Genomic DNA, 20,630 nt, shown 5'->3' with positions numbered 1-20,630 from the left:
GTAGTCAGCAACGCTACATTGTTTCCCCCACTGTAAGCCCACCGGTTAGCACAGCAGCAAATGTTGAGGTGTCGTTGCAAGGCCACAGCAGTCAGGGAATCCCACTGTTATATCAACGAAAGACTGATTCTAGGCCATCAGAAAGAACACCAACTCCATCACCATCATCAACCCTCTCTCAGTCCGCCCTGTCCACCGCTACTTCCACCATATGCAGCTCTCAAGTCCAGCTCACCCTCCCAGACACTATGAGTAGGTCAAGAAAGCACTCAGTCTCTCATCCGCGTACACTGGGTTTGAACGCCCACATTGCCAAACTAATCTCGCTTGAGATGATGCCCTTTCGGTTGGTGGAAAGCACAGCTTTCCGCGAACTCATGGCCTATGCAGTACCACGCTATGACCTACCCAGTCGCCACTTCTTCTCTCGCAAAGCCATCCCAGCCCTCCACCATCATGTGAAAGACCGCATTGTCCATGCACTCAAGCAGTCAGTGAGCGGAAAGGTGCACCTCACAACTGATGCATGGTCCAGTCGGCATGGCCAGGGCCGTTACGTGTCCATCACTGCGCACTGGGTTAATGTGGTGGATGCAGGGTCCACAGGGGACAGCGGTGGTGGGACAGTGCTGCCTAGCCCACGGTATAGGAAACAGTTGGCTGTAGGCGTTCCACCCTCCTCCTCCTCCTCCTCCTCCAGAAGCGAAAGCTCGTCCACAGAGCGCAGTCGTACGAGCACTCCATCTGCAGCTGCCACTGTTGCACACGATGTGTCCCCCTATCGAGCAGCTAGTGGAAAGCGTCAGCAGGCTGTGTTGCAGATGATGTGTTTGGGCAACAGACACACCGCCGAGGTGCTGGCCGAGTACTTGAAGCGACAAACTGAGTCATGGCTGGGCAGTGTACATCTTGAGGCAGGCAAGGTAGTTAGTGATAACGGCCGTAATTTTGTGGCAGCCATAGCCCTTTCAAAACTCAGCCATATACCTTGCTTGGCTCACACCTTGAACCTGGTGGTGCAGTGCTTCCTCAAAAATTATCCGGAGTTAACAGCCCTGCTCCAGAAGGTGCGAAGACTGTGCGCGCACATCCGCCGGTCGCCTGTACACTCCGTTCGTATGCAGAAGCTGCAGCGATTGCTCCACCTTCCCAACCACCGCCTCATTATCGACATTGCAACAAGGTGGAACTCCACCCTGCACATGATGGAGCGGCTGTGCGAGCAGAGGCAGGCCATAATGCATTTGTGGGAGGATACACGGCCAGGCACTTTGAGAGCAGACATGGAGTTGACAGGTGTGCAGTGGTCGAAGCTGAAAGACCTCTGTAAAGTCCTTCAGTGTTTTGAGGAATGCACACAGCTGGTAAGCGCAGACGACGCCATCCTAAGCATGAGCATCCCACTTATGCGTCTGCTAATGCAAACATTGACGCACCTTAAGGAGCAGGCGTCTGCAGCCAATGTTGATGAGGAGGAGGAAGAGGAGGAGGGAATCCTTGATGACATTCAGCCATTGTCTGCTCAGGGACCTCTCCTGGACGAGGTGGAGGAAGAAGAGGAGGAGGAGGAGGATGATGGGGATGATTACTTAGGGGAGGAGGATGCATCTCGTGGGGCAAGTGAAAATGTTGGTGTGGCAAGGTCTGGTACAGGGTTTGTGCGTGACTGGAGGGATGTGGATTTGCCAGAAAGTGCTCCTCCAACCAGCACTCGCAGTGCATCATTGACACCGGGAACATTGGCCCACATGTCAGATTATGCCTTGCAGATCCTAAAAAGGGACCCACGCATTGCCAAAATGATGAACGATGACGACTACTGGTTGGCCAGCATCCTGGATCCACGCTATAAAGGCAAATTACAAAACGTCATGCCACAGGAGAACCTTGACCTTATATTGGCTAATAAACAAGCAACTCTGGTAAATCGGTTGCTTGAGGCATTCCCAGCACACAGCAGCGGTGATGGTTCTCACACGAGCCGTACGGGCCGGGGGCAGCTTGGCAGAGGTGTTCGTGGTGCACACAGCAGAAGTGGCGTTGGAGACAGGTGTTTCATGACAATGTTGTGGACTGATTTTTCAAGTACTGCTCACAACACTGGTAATACTGCATCGATGGAAAGTGACAGGAGACAGCAGTTGTCAACTATGGTTACAAACTACTTTTCCTCCCATATCGATGTTCTCCCACACAGGTCATTCCCCTTTGACTATTGGGCCGCTAAACTGGACACCTGGCCTGAATTGGCACAATATGCCTTACAGGAGCTCGCTTGCCCAGCTGCAAGTGTGCTATCGGAAAGAGTCTTCAGTGCAGCTGGATCAATCCTGACAGAAAAAAGGACCCGTCTGTCAACCCAAAATGTGGATGATCTAACCTTCATTAAAATGAATCACGCATGGGTTTCCAAGGATTTTGTCCCACCTTCCCCTGATGACACATAGGGTGACAGAAAAATGGCTTGCTTTGGTCCACCTCTTCCTGGGACTTGACCTATTTCACCTTTTGCATCAGCTGAATGTCCAACATCAACATATGCCACTTTCTAAAACTCCCTAACTGTGCTGCCTCCCCCCCCATGGCCGGGGTCACCACCTAGCGCACGACACCGTGCGAGTGCCGTTGCCCTGGACAGGTGGGTAGGCCGACTCTTGGGCGCGGGCACTGGCACAGGGTTCTTCATAGTGCAATCAAGTGTCTCTGACGGTGGTGGTGCACACCCGCCGTCAGACACACCGCCGTACTATGAGGGGCCCAGTGCCAGTACCGACGCCCACGAGTGGGCCCCCCTTGCTTGAGCAGGGCCCCAGCATTTGCAATCTTTACCTCTCCCTGCTCCTCCGCTGTGTAGTCTGGGCCGTCAAATCCATACTGTGCCTGACACCGTCTGAGCCTGCCTCCTGATGTATAGACATATATTTTGAATGTGTACGCTATCCATACATGTTATCTGGGGATACGGTACCCTTTCTAACCTTTATGCAATCACGTGCAATCCATACTGGGCCTAACACCGTCTGAGCCTGCCTCCTGATGTATAGACATATATTTTGAATGTGTACGCTATCCATACATGTTATCCGGGGAAACGGTACCCTTTCTAACCTTTGTGCAATCACGTGCAATCCATACTGGGCCTAACACCGTCTGAGCCTGCCTCCTGATGTATAGACATATATTTTGAATGTGTACGCTATCCATACATGTTATCTGGGGATACGGTACCCTTTCTAACCTTTGTGCAATCACGTGCAATCCATACTGGGCCTAACACCGTCTGAGCCTGCCTCCTGATGTATAGACATATATTTTGAATGTGTACGCTATCCATACATGTTATCCGGGGAAACGGTACCGTTTCTAACCTTTGTGCAATCACGTGCAATCCATACTGGGCCTAACACCGTCTGAGCCTGCCTCCTGATGTATAGACATATATTTTGAATGTGTACGCTATCCATACATGTTATCCGGGGAAACGGTACCCTTTCTAACCTTTGTGCAATCACGTGCAATCCATACTGGGCCTAACACCGTCTGAGCCTGCCTCCTGATGTATAGACATATATTTTAAATGTGTACGCTATCCATACATGTTATCCGGGGAAACGGTACCCTTTCTAACCTTTGTGCAATCACGTGCAATCCATACTGGGCCTAACACCGTCTGAGCCTGCCTCCTGATGTATAGACATATATTTTGAATGTGTACGCTATCCATACATGTTATCCGGGGAAACGGTACCCTTTCTAACCTTTGTGCAATCACGTGCAATCCATACTGGGCCTAACACCGTCTGAGCCTGCCTCCTGATGTATAGACATATATTTTGAATGTGTACGCTATCCATACATGTTATCTGGGGATACGGTACCCTTTCTAACCTTTGTGCAATCATGTGCAATCCATACTGGGCCTAACACCGTCTGAGACTGCCTCCTGATGTATAGACATATATTTTGAATGTGTACGCTATCCATACATGTTATCTGGGGATACGGTACCCTTTCTCACCTTTGTGCAATCACGTGTAATCCATACTGGGCGTGAGAACGGCTGGCGAGCTGTTAAGCAAGCTACAGCACCTGTGGTTTGCACACGTAAGTTTTTCATTTTTTCAGGAATGACGGTTAGGCCTAATTCCGGAACTGCGGTTGACCTGCACTTACTGGGAAATCATTGTTCGCGGGTAATAATTGTTATCAGTGATCCCCATCACTAACGTTGTTCAGCGGGTTATCTGCACCTGTAAGCGACAAACGCTGGCCTTTTCAGTGTAGCGCACATGCAGCCACGGACATGTAAGGGCATGACACACCAGTTATTGGCCAATCTCATGTGCCAGAGCCTCACGTGTCCCTCTAGTAAGCCGGACTCGGACCGCGGGGCATGACGGAGTCTCGTTCGTTAACGGAATTAAGCTTGCAATGTGTGCATCTGTTCTGTAGCTGGCATGGTTGAGGTTTCCCAGGTGGAGTCGAATTTAACCGTAGGCTCCACTCCTGGTGGTGCCCTTCTGGACATTCCTTTAAGGTTCAGCTTTGCAACCATACTGCCCACGTAAAACAAACACTTTGCCTTCATGAACGCTGTTTGGAGGGTCATGACTCGTGGGAATAACGCCGCCCAATCAGTTAACCTGCTAGAGAGATCGTTCGTTGCTCCCAAGCATGACATCACACTCCCTAGGAAGAAGGTAATGCCACTGTGGCGACCGTACTCCTGGGGGCGACACAAGTGCACTGATGCCCAGCCACTGCTCGATGAATCTGCTGGTACATTGACCCAGACCACTACATTCCCCTCGCACGCTACACGACCTGAATCTGACCCTGATGAAACTCAGGTTACCCTTCCCATATACAGTTCCATCTTACACGGTGACAAAGAGGAAGCTGCAGATGAAAGTGCAGGTTCGGCCCACCCGCCATCAGACACACCACCGTACTATCAGGGGCCTTGTGCCAGTGCCGTCGCCAACGAGTGGGCCCCCCCTGCTTGCTCAGGATCACAGCACTTGCAAAGTTGAAATACTGTGTAGTGAGATGGAAGATGGGGACGACGAGGAGTCCAGACAAGTACAGGGATTCCCTAGCGAGGAGACTTATTTGATTGTTTTCAATGTTGGGACAGCAATTTTTGGGGAGCACTATACTCTGGAGAATGATAGATGGGGCCCACCATACACTGGAACATTCCAAAGGTGGCCATCAGACACTGGAGCAGCATTTACAGGGCCCATTATACACTAGAGCATTAGAAATGGGGCCCATTATGTTTGGAGCATTATTTGGGCCCATAAGACAGTGGAGCTTCATCCATGGGGACCAACATATACTGTAGCATTATGTGGAGCTCATCATATACTGTTTCAAACATTATATGGGACCAATGATTCTGTATGGAGAAATAGATGGGCCTCGTCATGAGATGTAAAAAGTGAGGTATTTTTCATTGTACTATACCGCTATTTCTCTGCCATATCGGAGCATGATGAGTTGTGGTATGTGTTAAAGGGGCACTCTTTCGCCCAGGGCACATGAAAACCTGCAGCCAGCCCTCCCCCCCCACAACTTTAGCCAAATAACCCCCATTTTTCAGTGCGTAACTTGTATTATGAAGTTAATTAAGGTTGACAAGCTTAAGTAAGAAGAATTGATGCTTTTGGCATTCAAATGGGCACTGTAGGTGTGTTTTCTGTCCTCCTCTCACTGCCGACTTTTATTCCCCATTGACTTACATTGGGTTTCGTGTTTCGGGATGACCCCGACTTTTCCCTATAATCGGACGATCTTGCTCGACCCGACTTTTGGAAAAGTCGGGTTTCACGAAACGAAACGCGACCCTAAAAAACCAAAAGTCGCTCAACTCTAGTCTTACCATCGTTTCTACCACTGAACAGATAGGTAAGTAAAATGTTCGTTAAGAAGTAACTTGAAGTACAAAATTAAAGAAGCATTCTAATCAATGTTTTTATCCTCTTAATATATTGCAATCATCATATTCTATAGCACTGTGTACTTACAGTTGCTCATTTTGCCTTTCTACTCAGATAATTATTCTTTTTTCTCTCTTCTATGTAGAAAAAGGAAGTCTCTTGTCTCTTGCATTTATCATCCCCTTCTTCAAATCCTGACCCAGCTTCTCCCTCCTCTTCCTGCCAGGGACTTTTGCAGTGACTCATGACTCATACAGGGAAAATTGACCTCCTTTTCCCATGTAAAGCTTAGAGGGGTTGAGCTAATCAGTTTTTAATTGCGTGATGTCATAGACTGAATGGAAAAGAGAAGAACTAGCTGGGTGGAATGGCAAAATGAGCAATTGTAAGTACACAGTGCTGTATAATATGATGATTGCAATATATTAAGAAGATAACAATTTTGATTCTTTAACCCCTCCACGACCGTGGACTAACCCAGTAAGTGCTTGTTGGAAATAATTTCCCGACCTCAGACGTACCGGGTATGCCCTGGCGATTTTGTGTACACAGGAGCATCATAGCTAACACCCGACTCTCACTGCCAGGAGTGATGCCTCCACCGCTTTTGGCATTTTAACCCCATAAATCCCGCTATCAATATCGATCACTGCATATAGAAATCAGCGAGAGTGAGGGGGCTTCTTCTGCCTTCTGATTAGCGCCCCACTACATCATCATCGGGGCCCGATCATTGCCATGGAGATTCAAGGTCATCAGAATGGACATCCTGGTAACCAGGCCCTATCAAGCTTCTTAGACTATGCTGCAAACACATGTACTGTATTTTTCAGAATTTTATTTTGTTACTTACTTATTCCAAGACAGGTTATAATAGTCTTGCTTGAAATTATGCTAAATCATCTCATTATTGTTTGCAAACATTGTGTGGAATAGAACAGCATCTTTATTATAATAGTACTTAATACCATTCAACTAATGGTCTCTCCTATTGACTCATTTGAATTCATTATTTGGTTATATTGCATAGTTATTGCTTCCGTTGATTGCAAAGTGCTGGAGAACTTGTAGACATTATATATATAAAAACAAAAAAGGATCATTATTATGCACCAATCAGCTGTCAGAGGGAGCCTTGGAGTTCAGATAAATGCTGATTCCTTTTCATTCCTTACATTGCTTCATTTTTCTTTAAATTCTTCCCTGAAATCAGCGCGACCTAGCAACAATCATGTGAGTTGTATTCAGCACCTGCTGTGTACATTCTGTGTAACATTAGGAATTAAATTAAAAAAATGGCATGGTCTCTCACATAATTTTCATAACCAGCAGAGGAAAAGCCTAGGTAAGTTGTTTGCTTACCCTTTACTGTTGAATTTACAGAGGAACTCTTAAAAAAATTATGTAGGATCCCCCTATAAATTCAAACCAGTAAAGACTACACAGACAGCTGTGGGTTGATATTAATTGGCTGGGAAGGGGTCAGAGATATTGCCCCCGTTCCCAGGCTAATAACATTAGCCCTCAGTCACCCCATAAATGGTGCATCCATAAAATGCGCCAAATCTGACACTTAGCCTTGCTCTTACAAGTTGCCCGGTGGTGGTGGCAGGTGGGGTAATAAGGTTGGGGTTGATGTCAGCATTGTATTTTCAGCTGACATCAAGCCAAGGGGTTAGTAATGAAGAGGCATCTATAAGTTTTGAAATCAACACATAGCAGTAATAAAATCCTTTAGTTGAAATAAAACTCAACACCCTGTTTTACGCATTCATTTAAAATTAAAAGCAAAGTTATACTTACCTTTATGTCTAAAATCCATTGAAGCCCATGTCCCCTGTAAAAAAAACATAAATAATAAACTACCATGTCCCTCACTGGTCTGTCATGAAGATAATCCTTCGATGCTCATTTCTCCTCTAAAAAAACAAAAATAATAACCATATTCCTCACCTGTCCAATGTGAAGATAATACATACTGCCCCACAACGTAATCCATTTCTGCAACATCTTTCAAACTGAGCAGTGGCATGATGCAACTGTTCATGCTGAAAACCAGGAAACAATGAGCTACTGAGAGTGCAGCTTCAGTGACGAGTGTTGACATCATAGAGGTTACTGCCGGTCACTGAAGCTGAATTCCCACGCTCAGTTAACTGAGCCGGGACGATGAACTGCAGTGACCTCATTAAAATCACTCCTTGCACCATCAGAAAATTAATTGAGGTCACCGCAGTTCATCAGTTCATCAATGAACTGCCCATAGGAATGCAGCTTCAGTGACCAGCGGTAATCTTTATGGTGTGGGACAGTATGGATTATCTTCATGTGAGACAGGTGAGGGATGTGTTTGTTGAGAACACAGCCTCAGCGCTACATTTCTATTACGTTTTTTATGGGTTTTCTAGAGAAAAAATATCAATAATGCAATTCTTTTTAGGCCATTTACCGATTACGATTACAGGGGCACCAAATATGTCCATTTTATTTGCTGATTTGTGGTGTTTATTATTTTTTAATAATTTTATAGGAAGAAAAAAAATCTTTTATTTTCCCTCTAGAATACAGAGACAAAAAACACACTGCTATATACAGATGTTTCTCTGTGCAGTGGCATGTAAAAGTTTGGGCACCCCTAGTCAAAATTGTTGTTGCAAGCAGTTGAAGCAAGTTGAAGATGACATGATATCTAAAGGCCTAAACTTAAAGACGACACAATTCATTTGTATTTTAGGCAAACAAATAAATTATATATATATATGTATATATATATATATATATATATATATATACGAGGGGCGATACAAAAGTAATGATAATCAATAATAAACACAATGAATATAGTAAAAAAAAAATTTATTTTTCTACATAGTCTCCTAACAAGTCTATACATTTAGTCCATCTTGACCCTCAAAAAACTCCCCAACAGCGGTTATCACGTCGCTATTGTCGTCAAATTTCTTGCCCCGGAGGTGTTCCTTGAGCCGAGGAAAGAGAAAGAAGTCACTGGGGGCTAGATCTGGCGAATAGGGGGGGTGTTCCACCAGTTCAAAGCCCGCTTCTTGGATGGTAGCCATAGCAACTGCAGCTTTGTGAGCCGGTGCGTTATCTTGGTGAAACTAGCTGAAGAGCCCGGCGTTTCCTGGGCATAGTAACCAACTGTGGTTAGTTATAACAAATTATAATGATTATATTGCACATAAAAACATTTCACATCATATATTCAACACTACTGATTTGCAACACAAATTAACTAAATGATTACCCAAGTATTGATAGTATTTTATTTTCAACTCATTCAAGAATTTTGGTTTTTCCTTTCGGTGCAAAGATGAACAGATTTTTGGCAGTTCCAACTCTTGAACAGACCACGTAAAGTTGACCATGAGAAAAGCATGGAGATTGTAAATCGATCCCTACTACTTTCAAGGACTGTCCCTGAGCATTGTTAATGCACATTGCAAATAGCAGTTGAACAGGAAACTGGAGGCGTTTAAAATCAAAAAACAAATCAGATGGAATGAGTGGAATTCTTGGAATGAAAATGTCCTCTCCTTTGGCACATCCTGTTTCTGAGCTGTGTATCTAATCCTATCCTGTATGATAATGTCTGCTGAGCTGTGTACCTAATCCTCTCCTATGTGATACTTTCTGCTAAGCTGCGTATCTAATCCTATCGTGTGTTACTGAATGCTCAGCCGTGTATCTAATCCTATCATGTGTTACTGACTGCTCAGCAGTGTATCTAATCCTATCCTTTGTGATACTGTCTGCTTAGCCGTGTATCTATTCCTATCCTGTGTGATACTGATTGCTGAGCTGTGTATCTAATCCTATCCTGTGTGATAGTGACTGCTGAGCTGTGTATCTAATCCTATCCTGTGTGATGCTGACTGCTGAGCCATGTGTCTAATCCTCTCCTGTGTGATACTGACTGCTGAATACTGACTGCTGAGCTGTGTATCTAATCCTATCCTGTGTGATACAGACTGCTGAGCCGTGTATCTAATCCTATCCTGTGTGATCCTGGGCTCCCCCTGCAGTTTGTGTTGGCACGGTAATAAATTGTGTTATTTCCAGCTTTACAGAAGGACGATAACACCATAAAAATGATAAGAATAATAGGCCAAATTGTTTGGTGAATTGGAACTCACAGGGTTAAAATTTCATCTCACAACATAGCCTATAACGGGTCCAGACGTGTGACTGTGCAAAATTTTGCGGCTGTAGCTGCCAATCCCGGACATACACACATATTGAGCTTTATATAATATATATATAGTCAGGCGTCAGGTTCCTGTTGCTGCACAGCGGGAATCCCGAGCTTGCTCCCGGCGGTCTCCCATTCCTCCCCAGTCGCAGAGGAGGTTGCTCAGCAAACTTGTCGGTCCCGGCACTCTGCCCAGACCACCTCCGTGGGTTTGCTTGCTGCTGCCACCTCTGGCACAGCTATGGCAATGCAGGCTGCTCAGCAGCGAGATTCTCCAGGGACTAAGTCCTCATGTCGGGCCACTGAGCATGCCCGTTGAGTGATCTCCCATTGGAGATCGAAGGTCACGTGCTCAGGTCCTGCTCCTGTTCGGATTGGCCCATCCGAGAAGCCAGGAAGGTCCCGGACGCTCGCGGCTATAAAAGGTTCGCATGGCCACTCGGCCTTGTGCTAGGATACACTGTATTTTCAGACTATGAGGAGTGAGTGATGTATGCACGTATGAATGTCTCTGGTGACTGACTCATTATGAAACCCCTACCCTTGGAACTCATGTGTTGTGCAGCCTAGCCTGCTAGTGCCCAGGCTTAGGTGTAGGTAGGGCAGAGTCGGAGTCAGGCATTAGTCCCCATCAGTGACTCGGCACGCCTCAGTGCACGTGCTCCACACTCCGTAGCCAGCGTCTATAGTGGCGTTCGCGGCAGCGATGCCGTGCGCTCAGAGGGCCTAGAGGAACTCTAACCCCGTGTCCTTGGGGTAGAGTTCTGTGGACGCTTTCTGTGTGCTAAACAGGCTCCGGTATTTGCGTTCAACGGCTGTGCGGCTCTGTGAGTCAACAGAGTTCGCTCCTGTTCACACTGGGTGACGTAACCCATGTGTGACTGTTTTCACGCCGCTCTATTCTTCCGCCATTACCTAGCAGCAGTGTACCACTTCTGCACGGTGGACCCCGGGCTGCTAACGTAATTTGGTGCGTTCATAATTTGGTGCGTTCCGCCAACCCTAACATATATATATATATATATATATATACGTACATAGAAGAGACAGAAGATTTGTCACTGCTCCTTAACCCCTAAGCAGTTGGGTGACTGTTATTCAAGTACAAAATCACACACCTGGACCGACCGCCAAACTACCGTCCAAACGGGTGCTCAATCCAGAAAAGCAAACATGTAATCTGATTATGTACAAAAGAGAAAAAAAGTGATGGCACTCACCGTTCTGTCGTGAAAATTCTGGCCGTCGTCCACTCTCTGTACGTTCCTCCCGTGCCAATACCTTTTAATCAATAAAGAATTTTCACGACAGAACGGTGAGTGCCATCACTTTTTTTCTCCTTTGTACATAATCATATATATATACATACATACACTACCATTCAAAAGTTTGGGGTCACCCAGACAATTTTGTGTTTTCCATGAAAACTCATGCTTTTATTAACCAAATGAGTTGCCGAATGAATTTAAAATCTAGTCCAGACATTGACAAGGTTCGAAAAAAAGATTTTTATTTGTAATAATAATTTTCTCCTTCAAATTTTGCTTTCGTCAAAGAATGCTCCCTTTGCAGCAATTACAGCATTGCAGACCTTTGGCATTCTAGCAGTTAATTTGCTGAGGTAATCTGGAGAAATTTCACCTCATGCTTCCAGAAGCTCCTCCCCCAAGTTGGTTTGGCTTGATGGGCACTTTTTGCGTACCATACGGTCAAGCTGCTCCAACAACAGCTCCATGGGGTTGAGATCTGGTGACTGCGTTGGCCACTCCATTACAGAGAGAATACCAGCTGCCTGCTTCTTCCCTAAATAGTTCTTGCATAATTTGGAGGTGTGCTTTGGGTCATTGTCCTGTTGTAGGATGAAGTTGGCTCCAATCAAGCGCTGTCCACAGGGTATGGCATGACGTTGCAAAATGGAGTGATAGCCTTCCTTATTCAAAATGCCTTTTACCTTGTACAAATCTCCCACTTTACCAGCACCAAAGCAACTCCAGACCATCACATTACCTCCACCATGCTTGACAGATGGTGTCAGGCACTCTTCCAGCATCTTTTCAGTTGTTCTGCGTCTCACAAATGTTCTTCTGTGTGATCCAAACATCTCAAACTTGGATTCGTCTGTCCATAACACTTTTTTCCAATCTTCCTCTGTCCAATGTCTTTGTTCTTTTGCCCATATTAATCTTTTCATTTTATTAGCCAGTCTCATATATGGCTTTTTCTTTGCCACTCTGCCTTGAAGGCCAGCATCGCCTCTTCACTGTAGACGTTGACACTGGCATTTTGCGTGTACTATTTAATGAAGCTGCCAGTTGAGGAACTGTGAGGCGTCGATTTCTCAAACTACAGACTCTACTGTACTTGTCTTGTTGCTCAGTTGTGCAGCGGAGCCTCCCACTTCTCTTTCTACTCTGGTTAGAGCCTGTTTGTGCTCTCCTTTGAAGGGAGTAGCACACACCGTTGTAGGAAATCTTCAGTTTCTTGGCAATTTCTCGCATGGAATAGCCTTCATTTCTAAGAACAAGAATAGACTGTCAAGTTTCACATGAAAGTTCTTTTTTTGCTGGCCATTTTGAGAGTTTAATGGAACCAACAAGTGTAATGCTCCAGATTCTCAACTAGCTCAAAGGAAGGTCAGGTTTATAGCTTCTCTAATCAGCCAAACTGTTTTCAGCTGTGCTAACATACTTGCACAAGGGTTTTCAAGGGTATTCTAACCATCCATTAGCCTTTTTACACAGGTAGCAAATACAAAGTACCATAAGAACACTGGATTGATGGTTGATGGAAATGGGCCTCTATACACCTATGAAGATATTGCATTACAAACCAGACGTTTGCAGCTAGAATAGTCATTGGCAAATTAACAATGTATAAAGTGTATTTCTGAATCATTTAATGTTCGCTTCATTGGAAAAATCTGTGCTTTTCTTTCAAAAATAAGGAAATTTCTAAGTGACCCTAAACTTTTGAACGGTAGTGTGTGTGTATATATATATATATATATATATATATATATATATATATATATATACCACACCGTATTTTTCGGATAATAAGACGCACTTTTGTTCCCGCAAATTTTGGGGGAAAGTGGGGAATCGTCTTATAATCCGAATCTGTGTGCTGTAGAGGAGGGGGCGGCTCTGGCATGGTGTCAGGCGGCTGGGGTGGTCTGGCTGCGGGCTGCAGAGACAGCAGGTGGTCAGTGCTTCTGCTCATAAGGCTCATGTAATATTCTCTGCACCCGCCGTCCATCACCTTGGTGCTGAAGCCGCGCCGAGTTGGTAGACAGGGGAGTGGCGCATATTGCATGTGTTTGCACTCTCCCCCCACCCCCATCACTATATTCACCTTCTGATGATGGCTTCATGCTCCCAGCTCCCCCATGGCTCTTCCTGTGTCTGTGCCGACATCTTCCTCCTGCGAGGGCGCGTCAGGAGCTGCTCATTCAGGCACTTCATCGTAGCTTCAGGACCTTCCGTCACGTGACCACTAGGACCTGTGGTCACGTGACTCCCAGTGTGCACTGCGGTCACAAGGGGGCAATGTGCAAATGTTCTAGAAGCACGGGGGGGCCATGTACCAGGATGGGGGTTATATAGATACCAGGATGAGGGACATATATGACTTGAAAGATGGACACTGGCATTATAAGACACACCTCCATTTAACATTAAAAAAATACGTTTTATATATATGTATATATATATATATATGTATATTGTAATTTTTTACAACTTCAAAATTACGAAAAGGAAAATGGGCTGATGCTAAAGTTTGGGCACCCTTGGAGATTTGTCTGCTCAGATAACTTTGGTACAGTAAAAAACATCTCGCCAACCATTAAGCATGGGGGTGGATCAATCATGCTTTAGGGTTGTTTTGCAGTCAAAAGCACATGGAACATTTCACGGATAGAGGGAAGAATGGATTCAATGAAATTTCAACAATTTCCTAATGCAAACACAACACCATCTTTTTTAAAGCTGAAGTTGAAAAGAGAATGACTTCTACAAATGGATAATGATTTTAAACACACATCAAAATCCACAATATACTACCTCAAAAGGTGCAAGCTAAAGGTATTACAAAGGTCCTCTTAGTCCTCTGATCTGAACATCTTTGAAAATTTGTGACTAGACCTCAAAATAGCAGAGCATGCATGGTGACCCAGGAATCTCACAGAACTGGAAGAATTTTCCAGGGAGGAAATGATGAAAATTCCTCAAACAAGAATTGAAAGACTTTTGTCTGGCTGCATAACGCTGTGTTACTTTCAGGCTATGTGCACACGTCCAGAATTCCTGCGTAAATTTCCACGGCAATTCCTTAACTCCCTGCTGCGGTAAATATGCGAGAATTCCGCATGCGTAATTCCCACGAAAAACTAGCGTTTTGCAATCGTAATTAGCTTGCAGAATACTAGTGTTTTCCAAGCCATCTGTAGCATCGCTTGGAAAACTGATTGACAGGTTGGTCACACTTGTCAAACATAGTGTTTAACTAGTGTGACCAACTTTTTACTATTGAGGCCGCCTATACGGCATCAATAGTAAAAAGATATAATGTTAAAAATAATAAAAAACATAAGAAATCGTGATATTCTCACCTTCCGGTGGCCCCCACAGCGTCCCCAGGCCTCAGCGATGCTCCCGGCAAGTACCTTTCCCAGCGATGCCTTGCAATAATGACCTTTGATGATGTAGCGGTCTCGCGAGACCGCTACATCATCAAAGGTCATTGTCGCAAGAAAACGCTGCGAACAGGAGTTGGCGGGAACATCGCTGAGGCCTGGGGACGCTGAGGGGGTTGTTGGAAGGTGAGAATATTTTAATTCTTTTTTAACAGGGATATGGTACCCAGAGCCTGGAGGAGGGTCTCCTCTCCTCCAGACCGTGGGTACCATTCGCACATTTTCCACTTACTTTGCGCATGGTGGCCATAGCCACATGCGGAAAGTAATCGGAACAATGCATTCCTATGTGTGTGGAATTCCCGCGATTCCGCAAAAAGAATCAACCTGCTGCGTATTTTTCCGTGATGCGATTCTGCAGCGGAAAAATATGCAGCATTAGCACAGCATGTGCGCAATGCCATGGAATTCAATGGGTTGCTTATTTTATGCATTTTTGCAGCATTTCGCAGCAAAAAAACGCAGCAAAAATGCATAAAATCCGTGGGAATTCCGGACGTGTGCACACAGCCTCAAAACAGTGCTCCTAGGCACTAACTATGCAGGGTATCCAATCTTTTGCATCTGTCCATTTTCTGTTTTGTAATTTTTAAAATATCAATTTTTTAAAATGTAAAAGGTGAAAAAAATAAATTAATAAATGGAATATATACTGTGTATATATACAGTATATATATACTGTATATATATATTTGAAAAAGGAGAAACAGCACAAAAAAGCTACAAAAAAGTGGGCTTTATTGCCCAGTGATGTGCCAATAAAGTGCACATCACACCAGAATCAGGACTCAAGTCTTTGTAACATCAGGCCTCCTGATGAGCCCTAATGGGTGAAACGCGTCGAGGCGCATAATTCTCTACGGCAGGTGGCAGTTAACCAGATGAGTACCATCATTCTTGTGGCAGCAATATGCAGCATTCCTTATCATATCTGTTCTATGTGGCGGTTTTTCTTTCCTGATTATCAGTTGTGGGGTTACAAACCGTGTCAGGATATGTTGGTATCTGTGCCACTACAATACAGAGTATAGGTTGGATCATAGTCTGCAGTACACCTGCTAAACCACATTTTTTTCTTGCCATGAATGTGTTGTTTCTCGGGTCCTTCATTGACCTGATGTCATGGTTTACTGAGATGTCAGGGTAGGTGTGGTAAGGGTTATCATGGAAAGCCTCTCTGTGGATCCAGGGAGGGTTCTTATAGCCTCATGATAGAGCCGTCCCCTGTCGTTTATACTCTTAGCTGAGTGTGCCTGACCCTGTTCTGTTTGTGCTTCATGCCAATCATTATTTGTCTGCTTGGTGTTTAATCCGGTCCCGTCACGGTTTACGTCTCTTGTCTGCTGATTCTGTACCTCACTGCCCATTCTGTGTATGACCTTTGGCTACGTTTGACCCTCCTTTGAGTATCCCTCCTGTACCTCGTTGCCCGCCCCATGTATGACTTTATTGCCTGCCTGACTATTGTTATTTCTCTGCGCCGCTTCTTTACCAGTGTTGTCATCGGTGCTGCAGGAGCTCGTCTGTAGCCCCGCCCAGCCCTCTGACGCGCGGTCACGTGGCCGCAGGTCCTGCGGGCATCGAGCGCTTCACTATCGCTCTGCCCTCCCCGCAGGTCCTGGAGCTGGGTTACTCACACCCGCGCTGTGCTCCTACCTATCATCGCTGTGGGTAAGGAGCCTCCACATACTTGCTATTGGTGTCCTTGTCACCAGGATAGCAGGGCGGTTACTCTGTCCTTGACACCTGATTGTAGTTTCAAGTTGGTTTAGCATTGTTACTTATCTGTGTCATTAATAATTGGCATTAAAAAGCAATATCTATTGCAGCAGTTTTTTTTAACACAGTCTGCATGCTTAGAAACCACTTCAATTTTATACACGTGGTCAATGATGGGGTTATAACTTCTTTTGGGCAACATCATGCAGCATTTTTTGACACATTTGAAATGTGGCATTGTTGGTCTTTTTGTTGCTATTGGAAAGAGTGTGAATATACACTGCATGCTTAGAAAACATTGATTTAACCAACATTAGGTTTTTCCTACAGTGACCACATCTGAGTTGGCTCTAATAGCTTTCTGAGCACCATTTTTTCATCTATGCCAACTATTAGTTGGCAGTGTAAGCATTATCTAATTTCTGTAGCAACTTTTGAAATTTAGTCTGCATGTTAAGAGACTACAGTCTATTTTGGCAAACCAAGGAACCAAACCCCTGGAGTATTGTTATCCTTTGACCACATTGTGAAATTATGTCAATCGTCACCAATTGCCTATTGTGTTCTTTTTTGTTTTTAATTGGGGTCTAGGGTCCTCTTAGATATAGGATCGTCTATGTCTATTGATAGGGGTTCCTTTAGGACATCGGGTAGGAGGGTTCCCCAAGTGGCTGCAGGGAATATAGGGCTCCAAGTGTCAGCCATCGTGGAGCGGGGACGCCACAACGTTCCCTTCTAGGTTCCCTCCTAGGGTGCCAAACTCCGCAGCCAGGAACGCAACAGCCTAGTTGACGTAAGAGGGACCTCTAGCTTACCCATTTTTAATTGGTAATTATGGAACACGGTTGTTTTTGCTTGTGCGCTGTGCACGTTTTTTTTTAGGTGTGAACCATTGCATATGTTTTTTGTAATTAATAAATATAATTTGTAGGGATATATATGATTTAACGGTTGAATACCCTTTTTGGATCAATTTTTGATAATTTTTTTATCAGTGGTTACGACTAGAGTTGAGCGATACCGTCCGATACTTCAAAGTATCGGATCGGAATGGATCGGCCGAAATTAAAAAAAAGTATCGGTATCGCCGATTCCGATACCGGAAGTCCCATTCAAGTCTATGGGACTTCCGGTATCGGAATAAGAAAAATCCTGTTTTTCCCTTGTACAGCCTCTCTGGGGTCTGTACGGGCCTTTCGGGGGGCTGTGCCGGCCTGCCAGGGGGTCTGTGCAGGCTCCGGTGGGCTGTGCCGGCCTGCCGGGGGGCTGTGCCGGCCTGCCGGGGGGCTGTGCCGGCTCCGGTGGGCTGTGCCGGCCTGCCGGGGGGCTGTGCCGGCCTGCCAGGGGGGCTGTGCAGGCTCCGGTGGGCTGTGCCGGCCTGCCGGGGGGCTGTGCCGGCCTGCCGGGGGGCTGTGCAGGCTTCGGGGGTCTGTGCAGGCATCGTCCGATGGGACTACAAGTTCCATCGGGCGATGCCTGTTACCATGACAGTGATTGACACATTAGCCAATGATGGGACAGTAGTAGTCCCATCATCCGGCTAATGTGTTGAATGTACAAAAAAAAAAAAAATTACATGCTACATACATACAACATGCATACTACATACATGCTACATTCATACTACATACTACATACATGCTACATTCATACTACATATATACTACATGCAACATACATACTACATATATACTACATGCAACATACATACTACATATATACTACATGCATGCAACATGCATACTACATATATACTACATGCATGCAACATGCATACTACATATATACTACATGCTACATACATACTACATATATGCTACATACATACTACATATATACTACATGCATGCTACATACATACTACATACATACTACATATATGCTACATACATACTACATACATACTACATATATGCTACATACATTCTACATATATACTACATGCATGCTACATACATACTACATACATACTACATATATGCTACATACATACTACATACATACTACATATATGCTACATACATACTACATATATACTACATGCATGCTACATACATACTACATACATACTACATACATACTACATACATACTACATGCTACATACATACTACATATATGCTACATACATACTACATATATACTACATGCATGCTACATACATACTACATGCTACATACATACCACATATATACTACATACATACTACATGCATGCTACATGCTACATACATACCACATACATACTACATACATACTACATACATACTACATGCTACATACATACTACATATATACTACATGCATGCTACATACATACTGCATGCTACATGCATGCTACATACATACTACAAAAAAAGTCCCTAGTCTCACTTTATGCCATTGCTGCGTGGGAATTTCCCACACAGCAATGGCATAAAGTGAGACTAGGGACTTTTTTTTTTTTTAAGTGGCGGAGGAATACAGTGCGGAAGGATACCTACCTTCCGTCATTGGATTCCTGCAGCCCGTAGAGAACGGCAGCAACAGCTGATGCTGCAGTTCTCTACCCAAGATCGTCGTGGGACACACTCGTGGACTGCTTCGGATCGTGGGTGAGTATTTTTGTGGTTTGTTATGTTAATATTTATTCCGTAAAAGACAATGGCTTCGGGGAACAATGTGACAAGTATTGGTAAGTATGTTACTCTATGTTATATGTACTGTATGTCTATGTATGTATTGTATGAATGTATTGTATGTAGTATGTATGTAGTATATATGTGTTATGTATGTAGCATGTAGTATGTATGTAGTATGTATGTAGCATGCATGTAGCATGCAGTATGTATGTAGCATGCATGTAGTATATATGTAGTATGTATGTGGTATGTATGTAGCATGTAGTATGTATGTAGCATGCATGTAGTATGTATGTAGTATGTATGTAGTATATATGTAGCATGTAGTATGTATGTAGTATGTATGTAGCATGCATGTAGTATATATGTAGTATGTATGTAGCATGTAGTATGTATGTAGCATGCATGTAGTATGTATGTAGTATGTATGTAGTATGTATGTAGTATATATGTAGCATGTAGTATGTATGTAGTATGTATGTAGCATGCATGTAGTATATATGTAGTATGTATGTAGCATGTATGTAGTATATATGTAGCATGTAGTATGTATGTAGTATGTATGTAGCATGCATGTAGTATATATGTAGTATGTATGTAGCATGTAGTATGTATGTAGCATGCATGTAGTATGTATGTAGTATGTATGTAGTATGTATGTAGTATATATGTAGCATGTAGTATGTATGTAGTATGTATGTAGCATGCATGTAGTATGTATGTAGTATGTATGTAGTATGTATGTAGTATATATGTAGCATGTAGTATGTATGTAGTATGTATGTAGCATGCATGTAGTATATATGTAGTATGTATGTAGTATGTATGTAGTATGTATGTAGTATGTATGTAGTATATATGTGTTATGTATGTAGTATGTATGTAGTATGTATGTAGTATATATGTAGTATGTATGTAGTATGTATGTAGTATGTATGTAGTATATATGTGGTATATATGTAGTATGTATGTAGTATGTATGTAGTATGTATGTAGCATGTAGTATGTATGTAGCATGCATGTAGTATGTATGTAGTATTTTTTTTTTTTTTAACATTTAACACATTAGCCGGATGATGGGACTACTACTGTCCCATCATTGGCTAATGTGTCAATCACTGTCATGGTAGCAGGCATCGCCAGATGGGACTTGTAGTCCCATCGGACGATGCTTGCACAGACCCCCGGACATCAGCACAGCCCCCCGGCAGGCCGGCACAGCCCCCCGGCAGGCCGGCACAGACCCCCACAGGGTGCACAGACCACCGGCAGGCCGGCACAGCCCCCCGGCAGGCCGGTACAGACCCCCACAGGGTGCATAGACCACCGGCAGGCCGGCACAGCCCCCCGGCAGGCCGGTACAGACCCCCACAGGGTGCACAGACCACCGGCAGGCCGGCACAGCCCCCCGGCAGGCCGGTACAGACCCCGGGCAGTCCACACA

This window comes from Dendrobates tinctorius, unplaced genomic scaffold, assembly GCF_039654945.1.
Source record: "Dendrobates tinctorius isolate UK_male_01 unplaced genomic scaffold, ASM3965494v1 ptg000177l, whole genome shotgun sequence".
Lineage (NCBI taxonomy): Eukaryota > Metazoa > Chordata > Amphibia > Anura > Dendrobatidae > Dendrobates > Dendrobates tinctorius.
This window is presented reverse-complemented; position numbering follows the sequence as displayed.